The sequence below is a fragment of the Macrobrachium nipponense genome, chromosome 6 (assembly GCF_015104395.2).
Source record: "Macrobrachium nipponense isolate FS-2020 chromosome 6, ASM1510439v2, whole genome shotgun sequence".
Classification (NCBI taxonomy): Eukaryota; Metazoa; Arthropoda; class Malacostraca; order Decapoda; family Palaemonidae; genus Macrobrachium; species Macrobrachium nipponense.
In genome coordinates, this window is record NC_061108.1 from 110,456,907 (window position 1) to 110,471,906 (window position 15,000).

Consider the following 15,000-nt stretch of genomic DNA (forward strand, 5'->3'; position numbering starts at 1 on the left):
TCTTCCAGGAAAATCTTGTGTGATAGAGGGAAGGGGTTTGATTGCAGAGTCCATCTCCCGAATCCGTACATTTTTGGAAGTACTTGTTCTTTGAGGCATTATTCCAAAAAGTGTTTTTGGTTTTTCAGCCGGTGTAGTCTGTTCAGTTCTTTTTCAAACTTGCGGAAATTTTCTACCGACCCCCTAAAGACAAGACCAGAGACACACCCAACAATAAAATAAAAATTCCCCACCTGGAGACGATTAAGAGAGTAACTCACACCCTTGGGAAATCCAACCCTTTTGCATTTACCTACCCAAATACCTTAGCCAAATCCCTGATTAACGTCCAACAAAAGACATCGCCCAAAGACTCTGGGGTATATGAGATCCCATGCCAGGACTGTGACCAATCTTACATCGGATTTACAGGTAAATCACTTCCCCAGAGATTAATACAACACAAACGGTCAGTTAGGTATGGACAACAGAACTCGGCTATTTTCAATCATATAAATGAACATAACCATAGAATAAACTGGAATATGTCACGTGTAATTTATAGCAGCAACTGCCGGTACAAGAGTCAAATGATGGAATCGGCCTTAATAAAAGAGAAGCAGGTAATGAACATCTCAAAAGGGAATTGGACATCAGACATCGTCGACGCAGTGTTCATTCAAACCAACGCTTAAGAAGATTAAAGGAAGATTATCAGCGGGGTGACCTAAATTGGCTTACTTGTGGACGAATCTCTTGGTAAATACCACCTTTTCTGTAAACTTTTCTCCATTCATACCTGAAGAGAGAGACAGCAGTCTCTGAAATATAGTACTTTTCTCTCTACATTTTGGTGTTTTTATGGGCTCCTTTTATTAGATGGAATTCTGTTGTTACAGAACACCTTTACCAGTCATATATATATATATATATATATATATATATATATATATATATATATATATATATATATATATATATGTAATATTTCAATAGTAGCATAGAGAGCTAATTATCAATTTGATTTCTTTTTGTTAAGGTGGCTGCGAAAACTCTTGTATCGTGTATGGTTTACACTATAAATATATAAGATACAGAGAGAGAGAGAGAGAGAAAGAGAGTATAAATGTTCTCCTTTTTAGCTAATTTTCTCACGAAAATTATAATTGTAACTAAGTCGTTTTACTTTATCGGAAAACTAAAAACAAATAGCCATACATGTATATTTATGTCTACATACATTATAGAAGGACAATAATATTCATTTCCTAGTGACTGGTAAAGTATAAAAATTCGCTCTTTACCAAATGACTACATTTCGTGCCACGAAAGTTCTCTCCCCGTTAATGACTTGGGTAAGCGTTTGGTCCTCGAGCAATGCTTTTAGGCTTAAGTGACCCTTAAAGTGTTGGTCTTTCTCAGACAAGCTTTAGTCAAATGACTATTCATGACCGCAGGGTTAATGGCCTCTTTGTAGATCCTCTTGAATTGCAAGTCACATGCACATTATCATACTTTTATTTTACTCATTTTGTATAATTTTATTATTTAAGAGGGTTACTAGTTAGATAACAATCATATATTGCTTCATTTTGAAAAGATTTCTTTCTTTTTTAAAATTACTGGAAAATATGTGAAATGAGTTTCACTTATATTTAACTAGACTTACATATATGCCACCACCTCGCCGAGGTATTTTGTCGTTTTAACATGGAAGTGATAGGCAATATGATTTTTTTAAATAATGTGAAAAGGATAATTACAAAAAGTATTTGCGAGAGAGGAAGAGAGAGAGAGAAATTGCAGGGATACTTTCTCCACTGCTTGCTCCACATGGGTAACCTTTTCGTATTCCAGGTAGGCCCGATGAATCCGCAGTAGATACACTCGCCTTTAGGGGAACTTTTAGGTGAGCGCTCCGTAATCGGATTTCGGACTTGTACCGCCTGACACCACACGCGACAGCCAGAAGTTAAGCCCTTCTTGTATTAGACAGCGTCTTCTACGTGAGAGTAGAAGCTTTTACTCTGGAAGGTTCCCAGACCTTTCTTTGTCCCTGCGGGATATAGCATCTTGTCATAGTATTTCTTTAGCGATGGTTTTGATTTCTGTGTCGTTACTGCTGATCAACTTCCAATATTTGTTTGTTAGATTATGAACAAAATGAATAAATGTTTAACCTGTATTTACTAGAAATGTAAAAATTATGTATTTTCATACTCTGTAGAGATGCTATTAAGTCAAAAGTGTGATATTTTTGGAACATTTATACCGCATTTGTGATTTATTGAAGTCCCTTGACAGTAAACCTACTAATCTGTGGTCAACAAGAAACTGACTTCATAGGGAATATATATCTCATGCATGTTCGATGTATATATCTATTATATTATGGGCTTAACAAGGTCGATAGCTTGAATATATGCTTAATGAATATATGCTTAATTTGATAACTATGTTTTCCGATGATGGATAGCTGAATGTATTTTGATAAATTTCAGTATATTTCAGTGAACGATTATGTGTGTTTACATGCAATTTTATTTTCATTTTAAAAGAAATCTATTCTTAATCAAACTGCATCACTGGAAAATATCCGACTGATACATGATAATAGTGAGAGTGTGAGAAATAACATCTGGTAACGATTATCTTGTAGTTGCCCCTCCCTAGAAATTGTATTATGCTATTCTGAAAGACCATCTCTCTCTCTCTCTCTCTCTCTCCTCTCTCTCTCTCTCTCTCTCTCTCTCTCAAAAATAATGAGGTTTGCAAGGTTACAAAATAAATCGTTTTGGTCTTCAGTTACAATAAAAATCTGAGCCTCCACTAATGACTTGAGGATAGTACATCAAAACCGCGCTTCTGTATGTGTGTGTGTGTGTGTGTGAGAGAGAGAGAGAGAGAGAGACAGACAGACAGAGAGAGAGAGAGAGAGAGAGAGAGAGAGAGAGAGAGAGAGAGGATCGTTTACTTCTTGGTAAGAATAAGAGGAAATCTAGGACATTCTTTGCCTGTCTCAAAAGAGCAACCCTTTCTTATTCCGGGCAAGTCAGGAGAATCCACAGGATACACACGCGACTTCAAGGAATTTTTAGACGAGTGCTCCTTAATTCGATTTTCGAACGTGTATCCTCACCACGTACGACAACTTCGTGTAGTGTTGCATCCTTTTTGCAATAAATCTCTCCCTCCACGAAAGTAAAAGCTCTTGCATTTCGGGAAGGATTTTATGACTTTATTGATACAATATGCGGTAAAGCAAGACATATGTAAGAGGAATACAATGAAATTTTTTAACGGCTAAGGTGGTCATGTAAATCATTTCATGGCTTTTGGAGTTTTCAACCGTAGAACAGATCATTCTGATATATTTAAGTGGTTATAATGAAATGTTTAGCTGTTAAGGTGTTCATATAAATCATTTCATGGTTTTTAGAATTTTCAACCGTTGAACACATCAATCTGATTTTCCATGACCCGCAGAGCAAAAGAAAATAAGATGAAATACCATTAGTAATGAAACTCATTAATAAATTCTGTGCTTAAAAACTGTAGGATCGATGTCGCAAACGTGTAGGAATGGAATAGCGCTATAGAAGAAAAAGATGACCAGGCTCAATTCCCATCCAATAAAAATTGAACTCTGTAATAGCAAAAGCATTTCAAGTCACCCACGAGTGAGCATCCAAAAGCCATTTTTTTTTTTTCAAGTTAAGTGTTTTACGAATTCCGACTTTGCACCTTGAACCTTAACAGTTCAGCAAAAATGCCTGTATTTTAGCAAAAATATGAATCGAATGTGTAAACAGCATCAGAGTTAGAAAGGAATATCATAAGCCAAGCAATTCTAATAATCACGTCAAGTGAAGATTTAAATTAGTAACAATTTCAAAATGACCCATTTTATGAGGATAAGACTGATTAGGCGAACTTATCCGTGAAGGACATTAAGGAACAAAAATTACACATTCATTCTTTTTCAATCTCTATATGAGGTTCAGAAATACCCATGAGCAAAAGTTTGGCAAATTAACTCCGATTCTGTTAACATAATTATGATTACGATAGTTAAAAGATAAACTCTCCTATCGTTTATGGAATCGAGAACAAGCTGGGAAGGAAAAGATTTTCTCATTTATTGCCATTCGAATTCAAGGAAAGATTATATAAAAAGAGCAGGAAATCGAGAACTGAAGACGTAAGTAATGAGCTCATTCTTTTAACAAATACACTCTTACTCTTACAAAATGGCAAATGAAACCCAAAATACTCTAATTTTGCTTTTTTTTGAATACCCAAATGAACAACTCGAGAAGGGAATTAATAGATATAATCGCTATATCAGTGTTAATTCTAACAAGAACATAAAACAAAGCAATAGTAATTTTGTTGAAAATTATGATATGGAAAAGGAAAAACTTGAATGACGTCTTCATTTCAATTCAAGCAACGTATAAACTTTAGTGATACATATTCATTTGCAGGTTTCTCAGAGAATGTCTCTTGAGAATTCATGCAAATGATGCACCAGTTTTACTTGCAGTATCTCAAACTTTAAAAGAAATGGACATAAGGAGCAGGATGATGAATATTTAAATGCGTTTGTAACGTTTGGAATAAAAAACTTTCACATTGCATTTTCCTTCTAAAGCGTACAACAAATTGGATAAACGCAGTAATTCGCTGAATATAAGACAGGACGTGTGGTTTCATAGTCATAAAGAAACCTTTTTTTTTAGTCTGCTTTTATTCTGATTTACTAAAGTTGAATGTTAATTTTTCAAAGCACATTCATTAGAATAAACATGAAATCATGACTTACGTTACCTTATATTTTCTGTTGCAGTGAAGAACTTTTCATCCTACGGGAAAACCAAATGAGGACGCATCGCTTCATCTTTTAAGGTAAAACGAATATTTAAATAATTCTATGAATGCTGTAGTTTCTTTCTAGAGTCTGCTTAAGGGTTTGATAGAATCTTTTACCAAATTCATACTTTTATCTACTGCCATGTCTGTCCACTTCTTGTTTGTGCATTAGTTGTTTGAAAATTAAGAGTAACGGGAAAAGCATCATTGTGTACAAGTGAGTGAAGAGATGGATGCTGGTAGCATTCAAAGAGATTCAACGCAGCTTGTGCTGATTATGGATATGGTAAGAGGTAGTTGAAAAGAAATATTTATATTTTGATAATGAAATGAACGTGTCTTTAGACAGGTAGACGGGGAAGTTGCTTGTTTGGTGCAAAGATTGGTTTTAAAAGACGGAGTGCTACTGTGATATTTATTTTCCTCTGCACACTCAAGCTTACCAAGACAATTATTTGAATAATACTACACTGCTTTTCACTTAGTCCAACATTCATCCTGACTTGACAGGAATCAATGTGTTTTTTTTTTGTCTACATGTCTCAGCAACGGCAAATATATACCATCCACCTACCCACCCACACGCCCGCACACACATAAATATATATATATATATATATATATATATATATATATATATATATATATATATATATATATTATATATATATATATATATATATATATATATATATATATATATATATATATATAATATATATATATATATATATATGTGTGTGTGTGTGTGTGTGTGCGTGTGTGTGTGTAGTAGTATATATATATATATGTAGTATATAACATGATTTCAAGATAAAAGATGATTTTGAGCTTTGTTTATTCTTTCGTTCGAGCGTTCATTGCGAAAGAAGAGAAATACATAATGAAAGATACGTTGTATCTGAAAGGTTTTAGAGAGAGAGAGAGACCTTACCTTACAGACCTTACATCTTGTTCAGGTTGCCCCAGGTCCCTCAGTGTGAGGCACCTCTAATGTCTAACAGAGAGTTGCCAGTACATCTTCCGGTATATTTTGCATCTTCCAATCTTGGAAGAGAGAGAGAGAGAGAGAGAGAGAGAGAGAGAGAGAGAGAGAGAGAGAGAGGCGGGACGGGGGTGAGGGGGGGGGGGGGGTGTTTGCTACCAGCAATAAAAAAAAAAAACGAAAAAAAAAAAATTGCTAAGTAATTATATGTATCCAAGAGGGAAGGAGATATTGGTAAGATGACCGTGCAGTAATTATTGTTCTTTTATTTAGAAAAACGGAATAGGAAAAGTTCCATTTCAATACGCAGTCAAAGCATTCATATGCGACAGAGCTCAAGAAATAGATATGGTACAGACAAATAAAACAAAATAGTAACGCAACTACTGTATATAAGGACTATCATGCCAAAGTACAAGTTTACTTTCCTACTGTTTTGAATACGAAATTTTAAGGTTCTTACAGAAATAAAGCCAATCTACCTTATTTTTCTCGACACTGAAACATAAGTATAGGATGCATAACTATAAAAAATGAATCTTAGTTCAGAGCAAATACAACAGCACTTTACCTGAAAAATTAAAACATCCACAGTGAATGGCCCTTCAGTGACTAAAGATATTCGAAAAATAAAAATCAGGCAAAAGTTCATAGCTGTGCAGTAATACTGGAAATATTCCATAAGGAGCGCGTACCATTACATTGTTACTCTGCTATGAATTGTTAAACGATTCTAGGTTCACTCATATTTAGAATTTCATCTCAGCAGCACGAAAAAGCTATGCAGCTCATGAAAAGAGGCTTATTGTTCAGTTCACCATGAAAGCTTTTTCGCTCTGTGTCTTGAAGGGGCTCACGTACTGAGCCTGAATATCATTTTGATGAAACAACAAAGAAGAAAGTTCTGATGTCCAACTTCTATGTGAAAAGAATTGAGCGGTTAGTAGTTTTTAAGTTTTCCTTTCTCACGTATGAAACAAATCAGCATATCTTTGCGAGTAGAAACAAATGAATAATTCATCGATGAAAAGCTAAGCAGGTGTATGAAGTTTACGTGATCGTAAACCTGGTGCTCTACGACATATCCTAAAAGTTTAGGTAATGCGAAGAATAAATGAATAAAAGATTTAAGGTAAATTCTACTTGATAATTCAAAGGGTCTTTGTACTGCCCGACCGACCTGTGAAAAATGATAAGATTCTCCAAAGCCTGGTCATGGACGACATGTTTTCACATATGAATAATAAAATTTTTTCCTGTAAATAGTGAGCTAAAGGCGATATTAAAGGTGACGAAGAACATCCTAGTGAATTAGATAACTGCAACAATGTGCGGAACGTAATAAGCAAATGTACGAATAATTACGGAAAGATATTGAATTACGACAAACATGCAGCGACACAAGAAAAACTCAGAATTTCCCTGGGTTAGCAAGAAAAATAAATAGATAGATAAATAAATAAATAAAAAGAGAGAAGGAAACAGAGTAAAATTAATTATTTATATATCCCCCCTTTTTTTTATGCATCAAGGACATGAATATTTTATTTGATCAAAGAGAGAATCCATACAACGAAAGAGTTTTCCTGTGAGTTTATGACGATGATAGAGAGAGAGAGAGAGAGAGAGAGAGAGAGAGAGAGAGAGAGAGAGAGAGAATTCTGTTCAAGACGATTTAACTACAGAATTGTGATACCAACAATACATAGTAAAAGTAAAGTTCGTAATATTATACCAGGAGCCAAAAAAGAAAAAAATTATAATTTTACCTCTTAATATTACATCAAGAGCCAACATTTCCTTGTTTTCCTTTGTGTTTTTGAGAGGGAGGTACAAAAGAATAATTTCATCCTCCTAACATATTGCACGAGACTGTAACTCATAAAATGAATTATTTTCCAATTTGTTGTGTAGGAGAATGAGGAGGAAAGGACAATTAATTTTCGAAGGGTACGTTCAGCCAAAGCTGCAGGACGACCTTCCCATTCATTAAAGCCGTTCCATTGGTGAAACATTCCGATCTTATTGGTAGCCTTAGGTATTTATGATATAAGTTTATCCAGGATGAAAAGCGAGAAAGGAAACTATGATAATGAGGAGACAAGGACAGTATAATCTATCATAAAAAGCTTTATTATAAAAAATGTATGGCCTTTGATGTGTAAAGGAAACTAATTGAAAATATCCAGCACATTTGCAGGAAATTTCAAATTTTCCACTTCTAGACAATTAAATACTTTTCCCCCATATCTCCTGACTCACGAGAAATTAATATTGACCAGACAGTGGATGCTGCAAAATCATAAGCGAATCATCATTTAACACCTCGTACTTTAGGTGACACCGATACGATTTGGAATAGTTACTGTGCAATGAAATTATTATTTTATTGACGTAAGGGTATAAGGTTTATTCGGAAGATTGACCCGATAAAACGTAGTTCTGAAGTAAAATGTCAGTTGTATGTAATAATTCTAACGAATTTTTGAAATTTCACTCTAAAAATACTACTATTGATACATAAATAATATTCATTTATCTTTAAGAGTATAATGTTTATAATGGTGAAGTAACACCAACTATTCATTCATACACAAGAATTCACAAAATGTCCCCCGGTATTGTTTGTTGGTCCGGCTGTTATCTTCATCTTCTACACCTTATTACTGTTCGTATGCTGTCATATGACTTTCGTTTTACCAATTAGTCTCTTTCCTCTGCCATGGACATCTATTTTTGCTTTGTGTAATTCCCTTTCTCACTTTTTTTTTATGATTGTCTTTTAATATTGGGTTTGTTGGGATCTTCAAAAGTTTTAAGTAATCAGATGTAGTATATTTATGAGATCTAAAAGACTTAAAACCTATTACTACAAGCATCAGATTTACCTTTTGCTGCTATTCCAGGCAAATTACACCTATAAAATGCAATACTCGCTGAAAAAATATGAATGAAGTGACAATGATTACTAAACAGTAAGAAGGTTGTATGATATCGAGAACGTGTTTTCAGGTTCAAATCAGTCATATTACCTATAAAGTTGTAGGGAATATTTCGTACTCTTTAACACGTCTTTTTTTTTCCGAAAATATTTGAATTATTTTATTCACATAATGCGTAAAGCCTAAATCAACGACTTAGGTTCTGCCGCACACTAATTCCATCAGCGGGAAAAATTTGAAGCAGACTTACCGCTATTGCACTTCGAGGAGAAATTGTTTGTCTCTATTATTTTGGATTCGGTGATGAAACTTGTGTAGACTTGCTTCAAAACCAACAATACATCGCTAAATACGCCAATTTAGAGAATTTGTCATTGCATCAGATCTACGTATTAGGCTAGGCATCCATTTATCAACAATGAAGCAGCCAACGTAAAGATTGTGGCTGGCATTCGTGGCCATCTCACCACAAATGCTATATCGATGCACAGATTTTGTAATCACTGTCTACCAGAAAAGTCTGCCGAAGAATCCTTTACACAGAAAATTATCACCTGTAGGGTTGTAAAATGAAATTTGATCTTACTAAAGTATTTCGGAAATCGTTTGATATATTCGCGTGAATTTTTAACTGTTTAGAATCATATATCGCTATTGAAATTTAGATAAAATCTGAACTATTTAAAGTTTGTAGGGTTGAGAATATAGTAAGCTGTAAAACTAAATATATCGGCCAGATATAAACAAAAGTTGATATTTATTAAGTTAATAAGTACCTTCTCGATTTCACTACATTGTACTATGTGATATGGGATATATCTTAAAAAGGGCGCGGTAATGAATTGTTAATCTCAGCTTTTTCCGGTTAGAGACAGGCCGCCTAGTGACAAGCGCTAGGTTCCCCGAAGAATGCTGTAATGAAAAACAGCCAGGAATGATGACCAATGCAATCTGAGGTCGGCGTCGCCTCGGAAATCACATGCTTGGGACATGCGGTACCCATGGTTACTAGGCGTCCCGCAGGTCGTGTCTGCATGTGTGTTCATAGCATATGATATATGGGCTTGATGATAGGTAATGATAAGAAGAGAGGACACTCTTTGATCACTTGTGACAGTGTGCAGAACACACCTGGAAGAGGTTTGAGAAGGCCCATCGAATAAGGTAACGTAAGATAAGACTTTGAAAAAGTTAACCTTTGAAGTGAAAAGAAAAAGAGAAGTGTGGTGCGTACACACTCATTTGATTAACTTTCACGTGTGAAGTGGTGTAATAAGTATGGTCTCTTTATTTCAAATGGGTTCAATGTCACCATATAAGAGAATGGGTTCTCTAAGACTTATTTGACTATCAAGATGGTGTGGTTAATAGACAGTGAGAATTAAGGGGGTACTTACTTGAACCTGATTCGAGAGAGGAAAATGAGAGTTTTCTGTTTTTTGGGGTCAGACTTTATTCATTTAATTCCACTTTAATGCATTCATTTTGTTCCATTTTAATGTTAGCTAATTTGGGATATAAAATGTATATTTTTGTATCTATGAGGGTTTATTAGCCTAGTCTTGCATTTCAGTTAACGCCCAGAGAGAGTATCAGCCACAGATCGAGGGTAGGCAGTTGCTTGCTACCAGTTTCTTTCATTTGTCTAAACGAGTATCATTCGGTCCTAAAGACTCGTTTAATATATATATATATATATATATATATATATATATATATATATATATATATATATATATATATATGTGTGTGTGTGTGTGTGTGTGTGTGTGTGTGTGTGTGTGTGTGTGTGTGTGTGTGTTATCTGTCAGCTGACGTTTTTAGCATAAATCTTGGAGAAAAATGTTTCTAAGGTAATCCATTCTCCCCTTAGCAGAAAAAATAAAACTCCTAGCGGTGACAGCGTGGAAACATGTAACATAGCCTTAATACCTTGGCTTGGAAATCATATGGTGAAGGTTAATCTTGGATGGGATGAGTTAAGGCCAGATAAACTATTTGACATTTGCGTATGTGGGATAAAGAAGGAGTCAAATATGTTTTGTATATATATATATATATATATATATATATATATATATATATATATATGTGTGTGTGTGTGTGTGTGTGTGTGTATACATATACACGTATATGTATACGTACATACACACACGTTGATATATATATATATATATATATATATATATATATATATATATATATATATATATATATATATCATATATATATATATATATATATATATATATATTATATATATATATATATAGTATACATGTATATATATATATATATATATATATATAATATAGTATATATATATATTTTATTTGTTGTTTTTACTTAATTCGGCCAGACATTGGTAAAAGCACGCGTCGTTGTAGACATCTGTGTAGGCGAAGAACTCGAGATGGTTTCACCGAAGTGAAAATTTTTTTAATTTATGCTGTTTCGGTCGACAAAGATAAATATTCGGTGGGTCACATTCTAATAGAAAAAAAAGGAACTTTGATACGTTGTAGGTATTGGAATTATATTATTTTCTATTTCATTTTTATGTTAAAGTCTGTGCCTTCAAGGATATGTTGGAATATAGACACATGCCCTAGCCAGACAAGACCATGGATTCTGGGAGAGAGTTATTTTCCCTACGTAAAAACTTTGAGCTCACAAGCCATGGGTGACTTCATTGCAGGAGACTCAAAAATATGCAGGGTGAAAAATGTGAACGTTTTTAGAGAGGCTGGAAGCGTCCACGTGACCGCAAACGCGTGTGTTTGGGTTCATTTGAATTGTGCTGGGAATTGCCTATAATCGTAGCAGATAGATTTACGGAAGGCATTCGGAAATATTAAAAGATGCGATGCTGCCATTTGTATGAACAAACGTACTTCCGGCGCCGGAATGTTGTAGCATTTTCATCAAAGAATTATTGTGGTCACTGTACATTGTACATGAGTACCTTTAGTTTAGGATATTCTTTTTTATGTGTTGCACTGTCTATATATGAAATTCCTATCTTTTTTCTGTTATAACAGAAACTGAAGTCATTCATTTTGGGATCACTGTTTTACCAACGCCTCTATCCAAGCGTTCCGTTAGTTGAATTAGGAGGTTAATGAGAACCAAAACCTAATGTATGTCACATTTCCTAAGCGCTATCGAGAATCTTATGGGGACAGTCAACATATGAATAGACCGGACAACAACTTCTCAAACTCGTTAAAGCTGCTAAGGGAGTAACGCTCATAACAATGTTTTATATATAATACTTTAAGCGAAGTTCTTGTACAATGAGGATCTTGCGACGAATAGGAAAAAGATGATATTCATTAAGTTATTAAATACTGTCGTTTCACTCCATAGTTTCTGATAATTCATAAATTATGTTTGTTTTTTCCTCGGCTTTTTTTATTAATTAGTTATTTACTTATCTAAGCATGCCAATAAACGTTATATGGGGAAGCTACAATGTTCGCAATACGTTCTTCACTTTTAATATTGAATTAAAAATTATATTATTACTGAATTTTTTCTGCAATGATATAAAACACAACAGAACAGTAACACTTGTGTCAGGGTATGGGAACATATAATACCATTTGAAAATGTTCCGGTCCGATTTTATAAGTAATATTACTAATTTCTAATTCAGCTAAATTTACGACCTGTCCTTTCTGCCAAGCCTGGTCAAATTGGGTTGAATCTTGCATGCCAAATGTGGAGGACGATGACAGGTTGGTTAAAATATATAATATATATATAGAGTTCTAGAAACATGAAATTTGTGAAATCAAATTTATCGCTTTCCGATTTGTAACTTGCTTATCCCGGGCATGTCGTTGGGTTTACCCCCAACTAATTACATTTCCTTTTTCGTGATCATTGGACTGCAATTCATTTTCCATCGTGACATGCCAGAATTTCAACTTATTCGTTTCATGAAGAAGACAGAAATTCAAGCAGTTAGTTTATAAATTGTGAATTGCAATTCCAAAATACTTTATCACCTATTCAGAAGAATCATTTTCAGTTGCAATGCATTTTTAATCAATCATCGTTATTAATGATCATTATTGCAGTTACAAGCTGGAACCTCCAATGATGGGCGTGCTCTTTGTTAGCCTTTCTGCCTTTGCTAAAGAGTGGTTGCAGTTTCCCTTAGGGCCGGAGATTCATCTATTTTTAAAGTATTTTACTTTATCTCACTTCCCACTTACTTTCTTCACTACTGCAGCCCAACACCTCTAACTTTTTCTTCTTTGTGAAAATGTGGACATTTCTCCTAGTTTAACCTTTAGGTTCTCGTACATCGTCTCTGTTGTTTAAGTGAAATTAATGAGTAAACGAAAATAAAATAAAAGAAAAAAATTGAGATAGAAATAACAAGTTAGCACGCTCACACACAGTCACATATTGAATGCTTAAAATGATCTAAAAAAATGATAATAATATAAGGACTGACAAGAATTAAGAGGGGATATCACCTTTATGATGGAAAATACAGATGAAATATACAAAGTAACAAAAATAAAATAGCAAAGAAAAGATTTTGTATCGACGATCATATTTTAATACTAGTCAGGGCTGGCCAATTGTAATTTAGAAACGTCCGTAATTATACCTAATTGGACGGCCCATATTGATTGCAAAGTTTAGCTTTATTTTCATCGGTCTTACTAATCTCCTCTTTATATCATAATGTATAATTAGTATTCAACATGCCTCAACTAATTCTAAAGTGAAGTGTGTACATATATAATCATCTAAAATTATATATTGAATCAAGTGGGAAAGTACAAAAGATATTGTATTTGAAAGGCGAACGATGAGAAAAGGTTTTTCCTTAGTCGAACCTTTGGAGCTAGAAATAAAAAAATGATGAATAGGACATCATACGTTGTCTATTTTATATATTTCTCCCTAAGGGATACGACAAAGAAACTCCTATTAGTTCACCAGCGAGAGAGAGAGAGAGAGAGAGAGAGAGAGAGAGAGAGAGAGAGAGAGAGAGAGAGAGGTGGGTGTCTACGAGTTTGAACGTATTTTTAAGGATGAATTGTGTGAGACGGGTAACCGCATATTTCGGGGCTCACGGTGGGAACAATAAAAAAAATATCCTATACAAAGATAGCTAGCAAACGTTTTGGCGTTCTGGTATAACTAGGTATTGTCCTTTATAATGAGGGTTTGTTAATAAATATTGAATGTTTACGCCAAAGATGTACATATGAAGGCTATTTGTAGATCACGTGACAGAACATCTCAAGGACAGTTAAATCCTATCGCAAATATTCGTTTATTATTTCAGCTTTCATAAAAGTCATTTATTACATAAAACGAACGAAGAAATAAGGTTAATTGGAAGATTTAACTCAAGTTTATGGGAAAGGATATTTTGCAGACAAACTACTTTTCAAGGAGAATAAATTTAGACGAACAGGGGGAGGTTATCAATATGATTCAGATACAGACGGAAGGACGATGGATATAATTCTTAGTCTGATGTGTGTGTGTGTGTGTGTGTGTGTGTGTGTGTGTTAGAGAGAGAGAGAGAGAGAGAGAGAGAGAGAGAGAGAGAGAGAGAGAGAGAGAGAGAGAGAGCAAAACAATGCATACGTGATGAATATTACAGTGGTCCATCATATGGTATTGAATTTTTATATTTGTTGGATATACTGGAGTTTGTCAAGGCATCCTAGCCGTCAATCATTGACAACTAACGAAATATGAAGTTTTTTTGTGACATTTACTTTTCACGAAGAATATTAAATATATTTTTTATTCTATAACACGCAAATATTGCAAGGTCGCTCTTTTGAGAGCTTTGATAAAATTTGCACTTTGAAGCTTATAGTTCTGTTAATTGTGTCTGGAGCACTTTTTCTCGTATTCTGTTTATTCTAGGCAGGAACTTTAAAATGTCAGTGTATGTATGAATGTATGTATGTATGCATGTATGTAAACTTGTTACAAACGGGAAGAGGGCAACTCATGGGGATTAGCAACTTTCAAAAATCGCAAGCAGATGCGATATGCTCAAATACTTCTTTGATTAGGTTCTCTCTCTCTCTCTCTCTCTCTCTTCTCTCTCTCTCTCTCTCTCTCTCGTCTCTCTCCTTTCCTCTCTATCTCTCCTCTCTCTCTTCCATCTCTTCTCTCTCTCTCTGTCTCTTCCGCCTTAAAAGTTCGTGACCACGGCTGGCTCTCTACCTTGAC